This window comes from Mesoplodon bidens, assembly GCF_964165515.1.
Source record: "Mesoplodon bidens genome assembly, chromosome: 2".
Classification (NCBI taxonomy): domain Eukaryota; kingdom Metazoa; phylum Chordata; class Mammalia; order Artiodactyla; family Ziphiidae; genus Mesoplodon; species Mesoplodon bidens.
This window is the reverse complement of record NC_138177.1, coordinates 61,104,285-61,120,102: the sequence shown is the minus strand read 5'-3', so window position 1 is coordinate 61,120,102 and position 15,818 is coordinate 61,104,285.

The window sequence follows — 15,818 nt, the reverse complement described above, 5'->3', positions numbered from 1 at the left end:
TCTTCTGTAACTACTTCCTGCTGAGAATGGGCATAATCCTGCCTAGTAGAGTAGAAGTCTCTCTCCACCTGATCTGAATGGAGGTATTCTGTGCCCCAAACCGGCATTCACCCTTGTAGTAACAACAATTTAGCCTGAAACTGTTGGACCCTGTCAGAGATGAACCTGGAAGCAGGTGAAAAAGACAGGGACCAAACAGGAGGCCTAACAGGATGGTCATTGCCCAGCCCAGAAAAGGAGGCAAAATTTGGGGTCAGGGTTGCAGGGTGTGTGACTTTTTTTCTGATTGTTTGGTAGTGAGGTAACAGAGTAGTGCTCCAGGAATCTTGGTGGTGCCCCATCCTTCACCTGGGTGGGGGCCTTAGTTCCTGCAGAATAACTCAAAAATAGAATTATGCATACTCCTTGAGGAGGAACCAGGACCCTGCCCCAAGGCTGCACCACCATTTGACTGTTCCTCCCCTGTTTTTGTATCCCCTCCCTTCCCTGATTAGCAACTGTTTGAATCTGCCCTTTGGAACTCAGGGAAGGTCTAGGAGGCTGAATGAAGTCTATATCCAACAAACAAGAAACAGGGGACGCAAAAAGGATTTGTATTCCAGAGCCCCACAGAGTCCTGTTCAGTTTTAATTCAGGAAACTGGGCGACGATGGTTCTGGCCACTTCCTGCTAAAATGGGGCATAGTCCTGAAACCAAGTGGGGCCCTGTGGGGCTCCCAAGCCCTGAAACCAAGTGAGGCCTGGGCATAGAAGCCTCCTTTTGTCTACCATTTCTTATAGGCAAGACTCCAGCCTCCAGGACCTTCCCTGAGTTCTAAAGGGCTGATACTGAACAGTTGCTAATCAAAAGAGGAGCAGCCAAGAAACCACTTGAGGCAAGATTAAAGGGACCAGGGAAGCTCATCAAGATTAGGAGAGGAAGGCTTCCCTGGTGGTGCAGTGGTTAGGAATCTGTCTGCCAATGCAGGGGACACAGGTTCAAGCCCTGGTCCGGGAAGATCCCACATGCCACAGAGCAACTAAGCCCAGGTGCCACAACTACCGAGCCTGCACTATAGAGCCCACAAGCCACAACTACTGAGCCTGCATGCCACAACTACTTAAGCCCGCACACCTACAGCCCATGCTCCACAACAAGACAAGCCAATGCAATGAGAAGCCCTCGCACCGCAATGAAAAGTAGTCCCTGCTCGCCACAACTAGAGAAAGCCCACGTGCAGCAACGAAGACCCAATGCAGCCAAAAATAAATAAGTTAAATTAAATTAATTTAAAAAAGATTAGGAGACCCCCTGGGACTAGATTAAGGGAGTGCAAGTCCTGTTCACACCCTAATCTTGTCAGAGACCCCACCTCTGAAGCTGTTTTAAAACTCTTCATCAAATCCTCTGGGGTTGGGACACATAGTTTTTCGAGGCAAAAGCCCAATGTGTTCCCCTTTGCCTGGCAAAGCAATAAAGCTATCCTTTTCTACTTCACTCAAGACTCTGTCTCTGGGATTTGATTTGGCACCAGTGTACAGAGAGGCCAAGCTTTCGGTAACAGTCCTGCCTCAATTTGGAGAATAGACACCGAATTGGAAAGATTTCTGAATTCCAAGTCCTGGATCTGAGTCTTTTGTGATTAAAATCTCAATCCGTTGGTCTGCCATTTTGGTGTATTTCAACATATCTTTTGGGGGGACACAATTTAACCCATGATATATACCAATAGAACAAATTTTTGAAAATCAACTGTCTGGTTTTGCTTAAATGACATTTGTGTCTTGAGATAAAGTTCCAATGACTGCATCATATATAGATTCAAAAACTACTGTATAGGGACTTCTCTGGTGGCACAGTAGTTAAGAATCCACCTGCCAATGCAGGGGACATGGGTTCGAGTCCCGGCCCAGGAAGATCCCACATGCCGTGGAGCAAATAAGCCTGTGCACAACAACTACTGAGCCTGCACTCTAGACCCTGTAAACCACAACTGCTGAGCCCGCGTGCCACAACTACTGAAGTCCACACACCTAGAGCCCGTGCTCTGCAACAAGGGAAGCCACCACAGTGAGAAGCCTGTGCACCACAACAAAGAGTAGCCCCTGCTCGCCACAACTAGAGAAAGCCCATGCACAGCAACAAAGACCCAACACAGCCAAAAATAAAAAAATAAATAAAATTTATTTTAAAAAAAAACTACTGTACCCCAAATAACTTAGATGAAAAGATAATATTCTCTAAAGAAAAAAATGTTGTCTGTGACTCAAAAAGTCACTCCATTTGATGACGACACTGTGTGATAGTTAATTTTTTGTGTCAATGGGCTACAGGCTGCCCAGATTAAATGTTAATTCTGGATGTGTCTATAAGGGTGTTTCTGGATGAGATTAACACTTGAATCAGTGGACTCAGCAAAATAGATTGCCCTCCACAGTGGGAGTGGATGTCATCCAGTCTATTGAGGGTCTAAATAGAACAAAATTGGAGGAAGAAGGAATTTGCCCCTTTTTTCTGCCTTACTGATTGAACTGGGACATCTCATTTTTCCCGAGCTCAGACTGAGATGTACTCCATTGGTTCCCCAGGTCTTCAGGTGTTCAAACTTAGACTAAATTATACCACCTGCTTTCCTGAGTCTCCAGCTTGAAGATAGCAGATCATGGGATGTTTCAACCTCCGTAACTGCACAAGGCAGTTCCTCATAGTCTCTCTTTCTCTCTCTCTCTCTTTCTCTCTCTCTCTCTTTCTCTCTCTCTCTCTCTCTCTCTCTCTCTCTCTATATATATATATATATATATAAAAAATATATATGTATGTATATGTATATGTATATATATAATATGTAATTACATATATATAATTATAATGTTATAATATATATAACATAAATATATATATTCTATTGATTCTGGAGTACCCTAATATGCACTGATATTAAAAATTCATTTAAAGAGTAAATAAAATTATTTTTTAATATTTGAGAGTTGAAAAAGCACATGTTCTAAATTAGTTTGTATATACTCAGAATCCCTTAATATAATGTACATTGAGTTTCCAGGTGATATTTCACTTGAAAAAGGATTCTAGTTTTTTTTTAAGTGTGAGAATAATCCTGGACTCTTGGCTTAAGATCTTAGTGTATTGTTTCTTCCTATTCTATCTTCTTTTTACTTTTTAATCTTTTTTTAGGAACCCTACTTAAGGGTGCCTACTATACATACAAAAGTACTTGCTAGACATAGAGGAAATACTAGTGAATAAAACAGACATGCTTCCTGCTTCTATGAAGACTTTATTTTTAATGAAAATTGCCTTTGCACAGCAAAGGACACCATTAACAAAATGAAAAGGCAACCTACTGAATGGGAGAAAATACTTGCAAATCACATATCTGATAAGGGGTTAATATATAAAATATATAAACACTCATACAACTCAATATCAGAAAAAACAAACAGCTCAATCAAAAAATGGGTAGAAGACCTGAATAAACATTTCTCCAAAGAAGATATACAGATGGCCAACAGGTACATGAAAAGATGCTCAACATTGAAACAGGAGAGAAGGGGGCAGGGCACAACCTTTAAAAGAATGACATAGCCATAGGACATGACATAAATGGTTAGAACCAACTAGGTCCAAGATGGTTGATGAGACTTCCACTAGACCTTGAGCCTCAGTGTACACTCACTATAACACATCAGCATGCTAATGACACACCCACAGGCACCATGACAGTTCCAAGGCTGACCATAAAGTTGAAAAAGTGAGCAGTGGCCCAATTCCTGAAAATCCCTATAGCTTCCCCCCAAATAGCTGGAATACTCCTCCCACTCATTAGCCTATGAAATTACCCACCCCTATAAAAACTGACAACCCCATACCCTGGTGCCACTCTTGCCTTCTGAGATGGCCCATACTCTGTAGAGTGTGTTTCTCTCTAAATAAATCTACTTCTTACCTATCACTTTGTCTCTCACTGAATTCTTTGTGTGATGAGACATCAAGAAGCTGAACTTCATTGAGTCCTGAGACAAGGTGTGTAATCTCAGTTAAAAGACTGTGGGTTCATGTTTCAATCTGAGATGCACGGTTTCAACATCACTAATCATCAAGGAACTACAAATCAAAACCACAATGAGATATCACTTCACATCTGTTAGAATGTCTAGTATCAAAAAGACAAGAATAACAAGTATTGGTGAATACATGGAGAAAAGGGAATCCTCATGCATTGTTGGTGGAAATGTAAATTGGTGCAGCCATTATGGAAAATAGTATGGAGGTTCCTCAAAAAATTAAAGATTGAACTATCATATGATAGTAGCAATTCCACCTCTGGTTATTTAATTCAAAGAAAACAGAGACACTAACTCAAAAAGATTTCTGCACCCTCATGTTCATTGCAGCATTACTTACAATAGCCAAGGTAAGGAAACAACCTAAGGTCCAATGATGGATGAATGGATAAAGAAAATGTGAATGAAATATTGCCATTTGTGACAACATGGATGGACCTGGAGGGCATGATACTAAGCAAAATAAGTCAGACAGGGTAAGACGAAAATGGTATGATCTCATTTACATGTGGAATCTAAAAAACAAACAAACAGACATAGAAACATAGAAACAGAGAAGAGATTGGTGGTTGCCAGTGGGGGGGGGGTGCGGTAAGCCAAATGGATGAAGGGAGTCAAAAGTTAGAAACTCCCAGTCATAAAGTAAGTCATGGAGAAGTAATGTACAACATGGTGACTATACTTAATAACACTGTGTTACTTGTTTGAAAGTTGCTATGAGAGTAGATCTTAGTTCTTATCACAAGAAAAAAATTCTATAACTATGTATGGTGACGGATGTTAAGAAAACAATGTGGTGATAAGTTTGCAATATATACAAATAGCGAATCATTATGTTGTACACCTGAAAGTAATATAATGTTACATGTCCATTATATCTCAATAAAAACAAACAAAAAAGAAAACTGCCTTCAATTCTGTTTAGAAGTGGAGAAATTAATGTATAATGGGCAATAAGAGAGAAATAATAAAAGATTATGAAAAGAAGGGACAATTAAATGAGGGATTGTTGGTAAACAATCCTTAGCACCCCCAAAGTGTTAATCTTTAGTAATCAGTGGTTGGTTTCTTCATCTCTAACCTGCACAAAGATGGACTAGAATAGAAAAAAAAAGAGTGTGTTCCACCCAATCCATTAAGACAAACTCCAAAGCCATGACTATGAACATAGAGGTGCAGCAATCCCCAGGACTGCTGGCCTCATTGTTTTGGGTCCCAAAGTCCATGGTCCATCTATATGGTGGCTCACTGGGCAACCTGACAACTTTTTCTCCTCTTCCTCTCTATACCACAAACCTGCCCTTCCACTATTCTCCTTGACAGAAAATGGCACCACCATCTACTAGGTTAGTCAAACATACAGATCAATCTTGACTCCTCCTTCTGTATCACTCCTATCAAATTAATCTCTAAGACTTGGCAGTTCTACCTCATAAGTATCTTTTAAATCTATGCACTTGTTTCCATAACCATTTCTACTACCTTAGTATTAAAAATAAAGATTAGCATTTATTGAGCACTTAATTTATCTCAGGCACAATTTAAACTCTATTTGCATTGACTGTTTTAATTCTGACTACAACTCTATGTGGTAAGTACAATTACTTCCTGATTTTAGAGGTGAAGAAATAGAAGCACATTTTCAAGGTCACACAGTAAAAAAGTGATGGAGCCTGAATTCAAACCATGGAAGACTGTCTTCTGAGCCTTAATGACAGTCCTATGCAGCCCAGCAAGGCTACTGTTTTTCCCTAAAGTTTTTGCTTCCTCTATGAGAGCTGAGTATTTTATTCCTCATACCTCGCTACCCCTTTCCAACCTCCCTACTCTCAGCTGATGACCTTGTCTTCCTCGAGAAAACAGAAGCCACCAAATCCACAAACCCAGTATTCATCAGTACCTATCTTTGCTATCTCCCCTGTTATAATGGAAGAAGTGTCCATAGACCCAACTAGGAGTTCTTGGAGAGAATTCAGAAATTTTGTGAACTTAAATGGGAAAAATATTAAATCTCTATTTTCATTAATTGAACAAATCACAGTAGTATTAGCAAGACTTTTTATCTTTATCAGCAGTAGAAATCATAAATGTTTTGACATCTCCAAATAGCATTCATGCTTCATCATGACTTAAAAATTACAGTAGTGGGCTTCCCTGGCGGCTCATTGGTTGCGAGTCTGCCTGCCGATGCAGGGGACACGGGTTCGTGCCCCAGTCCGGGAATATCCCACATGCCATGGAGTGGCTGGGCCCGTGAGCCATGGCCGCTGAGCCTGCGCATCCAGATCCTATGCTCCGCAATGGGAGAGGCCACAACAGTGAGAGGCCCACATACCGCAAAAAAAAAAAAAAAAAAAAAAAAAAATTACAGTAGTTATTAGACCCATTGCTAGATCTTGTAATGTAATACATTCACAGAGAAACATACATATTACTATATAATAAACTTGTCTTTTTCTTTTTTACTATTTTTACTATCAAACCCCTCCCCCAAACTCCAGATTCACAGCCAACTCTCTCCTGTCATCTCTAGTTGAGTGTCTAATAAATATTTCAAAGTTAATATATCCGAAACAGAGCTCTTGATTTTCCTGCCCAAACCTTATACTTCCTTAAGTCATCCACATCAGTAGGTGGCTCTCCCATGTGCTCAGTTGCTTACACTAAAATCTAGGAGTCCTTCTTCATCCCTCCCTTTCTCTCAGCCCCCTTTACCAAGTTCTGTAAGTTCGACATTTTAGTTTCCCCACCCCACCCCCTGCCCTCTCCCATCACTACACTCAGCCTCACAGGCCTCCTTTCTGTCCCTCAGCACTCCAGGCTTGCTCTCCTTTCAGGCTCTTTGCATTCACTGTTGCCTCCATTTGCATCTCCAGATTCTCACATGGCTTTCACTTCCACATCCTTCAGGTCTCAGCCCAAATGTCATCAACAGTGTATTTTACAACCTGTAACTTGTGCTTCCATGTCTCTTGCTTGTTTCTTGTCTGTCTCTCCTCTAAATCATGAGCTCCTCGAGGGCAAGGATCTTGTCTGTCCTATTCACTGTTGTATCCCCAGAGCCTGGATATGGACCACATAATAGATCAATAACAATGTATTGAATGAATAAATATTCAGTCAATGAATTAATATGTGGCTATTTTGAAGATTAATTAAAATAGTTAGAGTTCTTCCCTCAGCACGGTCCCACCACATGGGGAGTGCTGGATCACTTTTCTCCAATGAGTCTTCTTCACTTTCTTACTATAACAATTAAGGTTGGTCTGACAAATGTGTTCTGATGAAACAAACATAAAGTTGGAATTCAGTTTAAATCATGGAAAAGGACACTGTGTGCACAGATGAAAATCCCTTTGGGCAAAAGTAAAATAAATGCAGGGTCAATTTATTAGAATAAATGTAGGCCAGAAAGAGTATGGATTTTGGAGGGAGGTTGTCCTGCATTCAAGTCCCTGTTTTTTTCCTTCCCAGATTTGCATGTTAGAAATTTCTCCAAGGTCTCCAAGCCTCAGTGTCCTAAGTTGTACCCAAGGATAACCTATATCTACATTATAGGTTGTTAAGAGCCGAAAGACCTAACAGACTAAGAGTACTCCCACACAGCAGAGCCCTCTGCAGTATCATTTCCATTTGCCACTGTAGCAAGTCCCCTTAAAAAAGCAAGCACTTACCTAAATGTAAGGCCAGAAACTATCAAACTCTTAGAGGAAAACATAGGCAGAACACTCTATGACATAAATCACAGCAAGATCCTTTTTGACCCATGTCCTAGAGAAATGGAAATAAAAACAAAAATAAACAAATGGGACCTAATGAAACTCCAAAGCTTTTGCACAGCAAAGGAAACCATAAACAAGACCAAAAGACAACCCTCAGAATGGGAGAAAATATTTGCAAATGAAGCCACTGACAAAGGATTAATCTCCAAAATTTATAAACAGCTCATGCAGCTCAATAGCAAAAAAACAAACAACCCAATCCAAAAATGGGCAGAAGACCTAAATAGACATTTCTCCACAGAAGATATACAGACTGGCAACAAACACATGAAAGGATGCTCAACATCATTAATCATTAGAGAAATGCAAATCAAAACTACAATGAGATATCATCTCACACCAGTCAGAATAGCCATCATCAAAAAATCTAGAAACAATAAATGTTGGAGAGGGTGTGGAGAAAAGGGAACACTCTTGCACTGCTGGTGGGAATGTGAATTGGTACAGCCACTATGGAGAACAGTATGGAGGTTCCTTAAAAAACTACAAATAGAACTACCATATGACCCAGCAATCCCACTGCTGGGCATATACCCTGAGAAAACCATAATTCAAAAAGAGACATGTACCAAAATGTTCATTGCAGCTCTATTTACAATAGCCCGGAGCTGGAAACAACCTAAGTGTCCATCATCGGATGAATGGATAAAGAAGATGTGGCACATATATACAATGGAATATTACTCAGTCATAAAAAGAAATGAAATTGAGCTATTTGTAGTGAGGTAGATAGACCTAGAGTCTGTCATACAGAGTGAAGTAAGTCAGAAAGAGAAAGACAAATACCGTATGCTAACACATATATATGGAATTTAAGAAAAAAAATGTCATGAAGAACCTAGGGGTAAAACAGGAATAAAGACACAGACCTACTTGAGAATGGACTTGAGGATATGGGGAGGGGGAAGGGTAAGCTGTGACAAAGCGAGAGAGAGGCATGGACATATATACAGTACCAAATGTAAGGTAGATAGATAGTGGGAAGCAGCCGCAGAGCACAGGGAGATCAGCTGGGTGCTTTGTGACTGCCTGGAGGTGTGGGATAGGGAGGGTGGGAGGGAGGGAGATGCAAGAGGGAAGGGATATGGGAACAAATGTATATGTATAACTGATTCACTTTGTTATAAAGCGGAAACTAAAAAAAAAAAAGCAAGAACTTAGAGTAGCAAGTAACCTAACAGAGCTTCTGTTTTGTCTCATTTTTGAGATTTAATATAGAGCGTAATGCAGTTACTTGTGTTTTTTTCCCTAATCCTCACTTTAATAGGCTGCTGCAAACAAGGAGAATTTACCAAGTATATTTTTATCCCATAAAAAGTTTTTTTCTTTCTTGCCAACATTTGAATGAGTCCTTTTCCCAGTAATCATGCTGACAAGGATTCATGTCTGTATTCAGCTTAGACTCCCACTGTTTTTTAGGGGTAATTTTCAAATCTTTCTACACAAGTTGACACATATTTCCCATTGATAAATAACAGCCTCCATACTTTCACCACCTGAATACTATTTTGACAGCTCACCCCCCAAAGAAGTTTCTGTGTTTAAAAGAAGTAATATGTCTAAAGGAATAGGATATTTTCAAACCACACTTCTAAAAAATGTCAAATAACAGGAATAAAGGGGAAAAATGAGCTTTGGAGTAAAAGAGATAGCAGCTGAATTAAAGAAATCTCAAAGTAAAAAGAATAGAAAAGATCAAGAGATGATATAAAAAAGAAAATAGGAATCTAAACATTTGTTAGAAGTAGGAAATGAAAGTAAAAAATGAAGCTACATTCTTACCCAGTTGTGAGAGTTTTAAATGACTTGACAATGTTAGTGAAAAGGAAAAGAGATATTTCAAACCAGCAGCTTCACCCTTTGAAAAACTGTCTTTTTTTTTGAATTTCAGGATACTGAGAACCAGTTGCTAGAGTTAATACACAGACACAAGTCCTTCATTGTAGGTGATTTTCCATTAGTAATTTTAATAAAAATTATAACTTCAAATAAATAGAGATAAGAAATTAAGTTATAGTCAAACCCCTAGCTGTACCAAAATGTGAATCACTAAGACATTCTGTTTAGTGAAGTGCCAAGTAATTTGTTGGTGCTTAAAGGTAAAATCTGTACCCTCTCCCCACAATTATTCATATACAGTTTTGACCTGCAGCCTTTGTTTTGTTTGTTTTCATGATGATAGGATCCTTAAAAAAAAGAATCCAAAACAGATGTTGACTTTAGAAGGAAGTTTCTTATTGACCAAAGTCCCCAAAGCCCATTTCTTAATTAAATGGAAACCCTTTTCCCCAGTAATTTATTTCTTCACAGTTTATGTAAATCTATCCTTAAGTTTCTTTTTTTAAGATCACTTGCCATTCCACTTCTTAATATTGGTTTATTAATGCTACTCCACATTCCATCTCTTTGTCCTAAAAAGTAAATTATCTTTCCTACTACAAATACCTTCACACAGGCTATAAGCTAGGACTTTCATTCCAAGCAACACACTCCTGCAGCTGTTTAAATCTTCTTCATGCTCTGAGTTTTGTTGATACATATTAGGGTTTTTACTAATCAAGCTCTTTTGGTTTGGCGGCTAGTTATGGAAAGAAGGTTGATTTGAGTGAAGACTAGTGGGTACCCACTAAGAATGTTATCTCTTTGCATGCTTCCAGGGTTATTAACACTTTAGTTATTTTGCCTAAAGTCAAGGCATTTGTAGAACTTCCAAAATGTTTTATCAGTATTACTTAGTTAACTAATAATCACGCACAATTTATGACTGCTATACACATTGTAGCATTAGATAATATGTAAAAAATAACAGCCATGTCAAACCATAAAGCAATAATTTGCACTGAAATTTGGAATTTTTAAAAAATACTATTGAAGGATGCTGGTTTCAAGGGAAAGATTATCATATAAATTCCATTATGGTGCTCATGAAGAAATATTCTAGAAGATTCTTACTGGTCCAAGCTGATTTTTGACCATAAACAGTACAGAGCACATTGCTTCTGTTAGCTATTGGACAGGACACAAGTTCTTGATAATATATAATGAGAGAGGCTACAACAGCAGCAGCTGGAATAGTAAGGATACAAAGTTGGGCACTCAATTCTTTGGGGGAAAGGTTGTGAGAATCACAAATGGAAGCATTTATGAACAGGAGAGGTAAACATGAATTTTGAAAGTTTAGGATCATACTAGCTAGTTGCAAGAGCTTGTAATAACTGTTCGCAACCTGTAACAAATTTTTTGAGGGCTCTTATACCTTAAAGATTCTGTATCAGTATATATGTGTTGCTTAAATATTAAGTTGAAATTAAAAATTCAATCAATTATTCTGATGTATTCTCTTTTTGACATTTTTTTCTAACATAGGTATCTGGAAACCTCATTTAATGCTCTGAACACAAAAAGAAATTAAATTTTTCTGACCTAAAGCTTGCCTGCCTCCTTATAGCTCAATAATATTCTCAATAACTGAAATAATTTAAAATAAATTTGACCATTTTCTTTCATGTTTGAGCAGCATATGTTATAGTCCAGAGTTTCACTCACAAGTTTTGCCTCCTTTCTCATGCCCTCATTTATTCTTTTTAAATGGGTTAATAGGAGCTAACATATAGTGCATCTAATGTGTTCTAGATATTGGATGATAAGCACTTTATGTACATTCTTTTTTTTTTTTTTTTTTTTTTTTTTTTTTTTGCGGTACGTGGGCCTCTCACTGTTGTGGCCTCTCCCGTTGTGGAGCACAGGCTCCGGACGCGCAGGCTCAGCGGCCATGGCTCACGGGCCAGCCACTCCGCGGCACCTGGGATCCTCCTGGACTGGGACACGAACCCGCGTCTCCCGCATCGGCAGGCAGACTCTCAACCACTGCGCCACCAGGGAAGCCCTATGTATATTCTTTCACCTACCATAGTTTCCATTTTATACATAAGAAGCTTGAGGCTTATGGAGAAGCCTCACTTGCCCAAGATCACCGAGATTTCAAGTATGGATTTGGATTTGAGTCTCAGGTGAGGCAGTCAAGATATGTAAGTACAGGGCTTCCCTGGTGGCACAGTGGTTGAGAGTCCGCCTGCCGATTCAGGGGACATGGGTTCGTGCCCTGGTCCGGGAAGATACCACGTGCCGCAGAGCGGCTGGGCCCATGAGCCATGGCCGCTGAGCCTGCGCGTCTGGAGCCTGTGCTCCACAACGGGAGAGGCCACAACAGTGAGAGGCCCGTGTACTGCAAAAAAAAAAAAAAAAAAAGAAGAAAGAAAAGAAAAAGAAACTGACTAGCTGGTTTTAGCAAAAAGGAAATTTTATTAACTGGATAATAGATTGCTTATAGAGCTCCAGGAGGGCTACACAAACAGCCTCAGAAAAATGGCCAAGAGCAAAGGAAGTTATGCATGCAGAACCATAGCCCAAATCATGCCACTAAACTCGTCTGGCTGATTCTGCTGTGCAGTCATGTTAGACACGAGTCACAGTAACTTGTGGCCCCAACAGTGCCAGCACTGGGCACCATACATTGATGCCAGCACCACCATTCTTGGAGCCCTGGAACTTATATGTTTCAGCTACCACTGCTACCACCAGAAAGAATCTTTCACTATGTCTACTTTTTTGGATCACTAGTCTGTGGCAGGTTAGTCTAACTGACTGAGTCTAGGTCATGTGTCTTGGCCCCAACTGCAAGGAAGACTGAGAAATGAGTAGTCTGGCCCTTTTAGCTTCTGTAATGGGAGGTGGGCTCCAACTTGTACCAAGATTCCTATGGTGAGAAATTTCCTGCAAAGAGAAAAAGAATCATTTCCTTTTGTTCATTACTCAAGCATTTAATACAATATTGACACTAAGTAGATGTTCAATAAATATGTGTGAAATGAACAAACAGACGTATGATCCAATTGTCTCTGAGAGAGGCACAAAGAAAAGCAAGGAAATGCCATCAAAAGCTGATAACACTATTGAAATGGCCAAACAGGTAAACTGCAATCAACTGAAGTTCTGGGTAGTGGATGAGTAAAACTGGAGGTCAACTCCAGAACACAAAGCTGAAACTGACAAGGCTGGGACTGGGCTGCTTCCTTACTTCCTGGGTAAGCCATTCTCCTGGAAAAGAATGCCTGAAAGAGTCCCCAGACCCTCAGTATTGGTCACTGTAGCTGCTGTCAACTAGGTCAGAAACAACTCACTCAAAAGTATGGAGAAAGCAGTCAGTGCTTGCTGTATGCTACAGGTTTTACACGCATTATCTCATGTAATCATCAGAACAACCCTGTGGAGTAGCTACTACGTGTAGTTCCATTTTACAGAAGAGAAGAGCTAAGGCTTAGGGGGATTGCCTAAGGGTGCATAACTGGCAGGACCTGTCTTATTGACTCCAAATCCATGCAACACTATAAAACAGAAACTTAAACTGTAAAAATAAGTTATTGTGGAAGGCATTTCTGTTACAAAATTTACTAGTTTCACTGTCAACTTATCCCATTATTTCTTATTTCACATTTTTACGGAAGAAATCAGCCTACACTTGAGCTGGCTCCAGAGAGGGAAGTGGAGGGCTGAGCTTGATGCTCTCCAAGGTTCTGAAAACCAATGTTTGAAATTTAAAATTTAACTGCCAGAGTAAAGGTAACATCATTTTATATTGGCTCTTCAATTTTACACCCAGGGCAAAGCCATCTGTGAGCGGATGAAAATGAAATAATTATGAAATTTAGGAAGTTCTTAAGAAACTAAGTTTTCAACACACCCACATCCATTCACTAAAATTAAGGGATATGAACTCTGAAAACAGACTTCCTTTATACATTTTTGGCTTTCCTCCACAGTTATGAAAGTCAATCCATGCCAGCAGTGTCTAAAATCATGATGGGAATTTTCTGAGTGCTGCAGTAAATATATTCTCTTGGTTATGCATCATCAGTCCTGGAACGTTGCTGAGGCCAGGGTAAGCATCTGGAACCAGAGTACCTGGTGGCATAGGCAAGAAACAGCCAGTGGGGTGAGGACCAGAGTCAGAATTGGCAGCAAGAGAGTCTGGAAAAAGAAAAGAAATCAAAAAGAATGGAGGGGAGTAAAGATCTGACTTAAAGAGAAAAAAATCTATACGCTTGAGTGAGGCCAGTTAAGGAGCTGAGGCTGTGGCCAGTGGCAAGTTGTGGCTTTCGATTCATGGGGAGAAAGGTATCATCTGCTCTCTCTTTACTCCTAATACCGACTGCAGTGATGCTGTTTCTTTCCAAGTCTTTCTACATAGCTCCACGGGGGTTGACACTGGGCTGGACTGACATCTGCTGCTACTTCTTGCTGCATTCTGTGCTATTTGGAGATACTCTATTGATATCATCCTTCTTTGACCTTGCTTCACTCTGCCCCTCCCACCCCTCCTTCCGCTGTCCTATTTGTAGCAGCCGCTTTAATCCACTAACAAGGGCTCATTTATCTATTGGTCCTGCTCTTGCTTTTGTTTCTCTTGTCTACTTGGAGTTTAGCTTTTTGATATAAAGCCAGCACGAATTCTCTCTTGTCCTTGAGAAACTGTTGAACATAGGTGACGTGCTACAGCCAGCAGGTAAAAGCATAAGCTAATTCTATATTTCATAGTAGTCTGTTTAGCAGCTTTAAACTTTAGCTAAGCAAATAACCATTTTCCTTTGCAGAAATTGTCATCCTGCCTTATAATCACAATCCCAAGCCACTGAGATACAGAGACCACATGTGTTTAGAATAAGTAAATAAAAAGAACTGAGCTCCTATCATATGGATTCTGGCTTAGGTTGTTTGGACCGTGCCATTGCAGCTGAAGATGGGTTGCTGCTTACAGAATACTAATTACTATTACTATTCTGAACTGCTCTCTCTTGTGAAAGAAAAAAATATGAGAGAAAAGCTTATTTCGGGTTGGTCACTCAAAATCATAAGCTGAGTTGGGAGAAATTCCATGAACAAATTATATATAGATATATGCTCTATGTAATATATATATATATATATATATATATATATATATACACACACACACACATATATACATTGTACTATATATATATATAGTACATAGAAAAAATATATATATATATAGCCAGAATTCTTTACTGAAGTGCCTTTGGGTTTGTACCAAGTCAGAAGTATCATGACTTTTTAGTTATTTAAGTTTTGTGTGCTAACTTTATTACAACAGTCTGTCAACAATATTTACTGAGGGCTCATGTGTACACAGAATAGTAGAAGACTGATCTTACTGTTTGTTTGACTCTATTTAGCTAGAACAAATTGATCTAAAAGTCTATTTACCAGAGATTCACCATTGATCATGTATTCCTTGATGTACCTTCTCCTAGTGGATTTAACATCAGATGCTGTGCTGAAAACTTGAAGATAAGAGGAAGAGTATTAATCCTTGTACCCAGATACAGGTTTTCCTAGTTTGTTGGGAAAGCTATGGATTTGGAGTCAGGGGACCTAGGATTAAACCCTGGCCCTGTTATTTACAAGTTGCTTGAACTTAAACAAGTAACTTACTATTTTTGTGCTCTGGTTTACCATCACACAGGATTATCGTAAGGATTAAGTGAGACTGTGATGTGAACTAGCTTTGTAAACTGTAAAGTACCTTTCAATGTAAGGGATTGATTAGAAACTATGATAGTAATTTAACACAGAGACTATGAAATGTACAAGCTGTCAGGATTAAGGATCACATTTCAGAGGATAGCTGCTCTAAATTGTCAACCTATTTCCCTCAAGTACAAGTTAATACTATTATAATAAATTCAAAATATGCTTAAATTTTCTCTTTCTGGGGTTTCATTCCATTGCGAATTAGAACTGAAAAATTCACTAGTAGGGAATGGAAGTAATTTGGTTCATCACAGCTCTTTTCATTTTAACAATATTCTTTATAATGCACATACTGTAAAGAGAATCACTAAAATAATTTAGAATATATCTGCAAGTGTCTCACCAGGAAATGAAGCAGTTCTA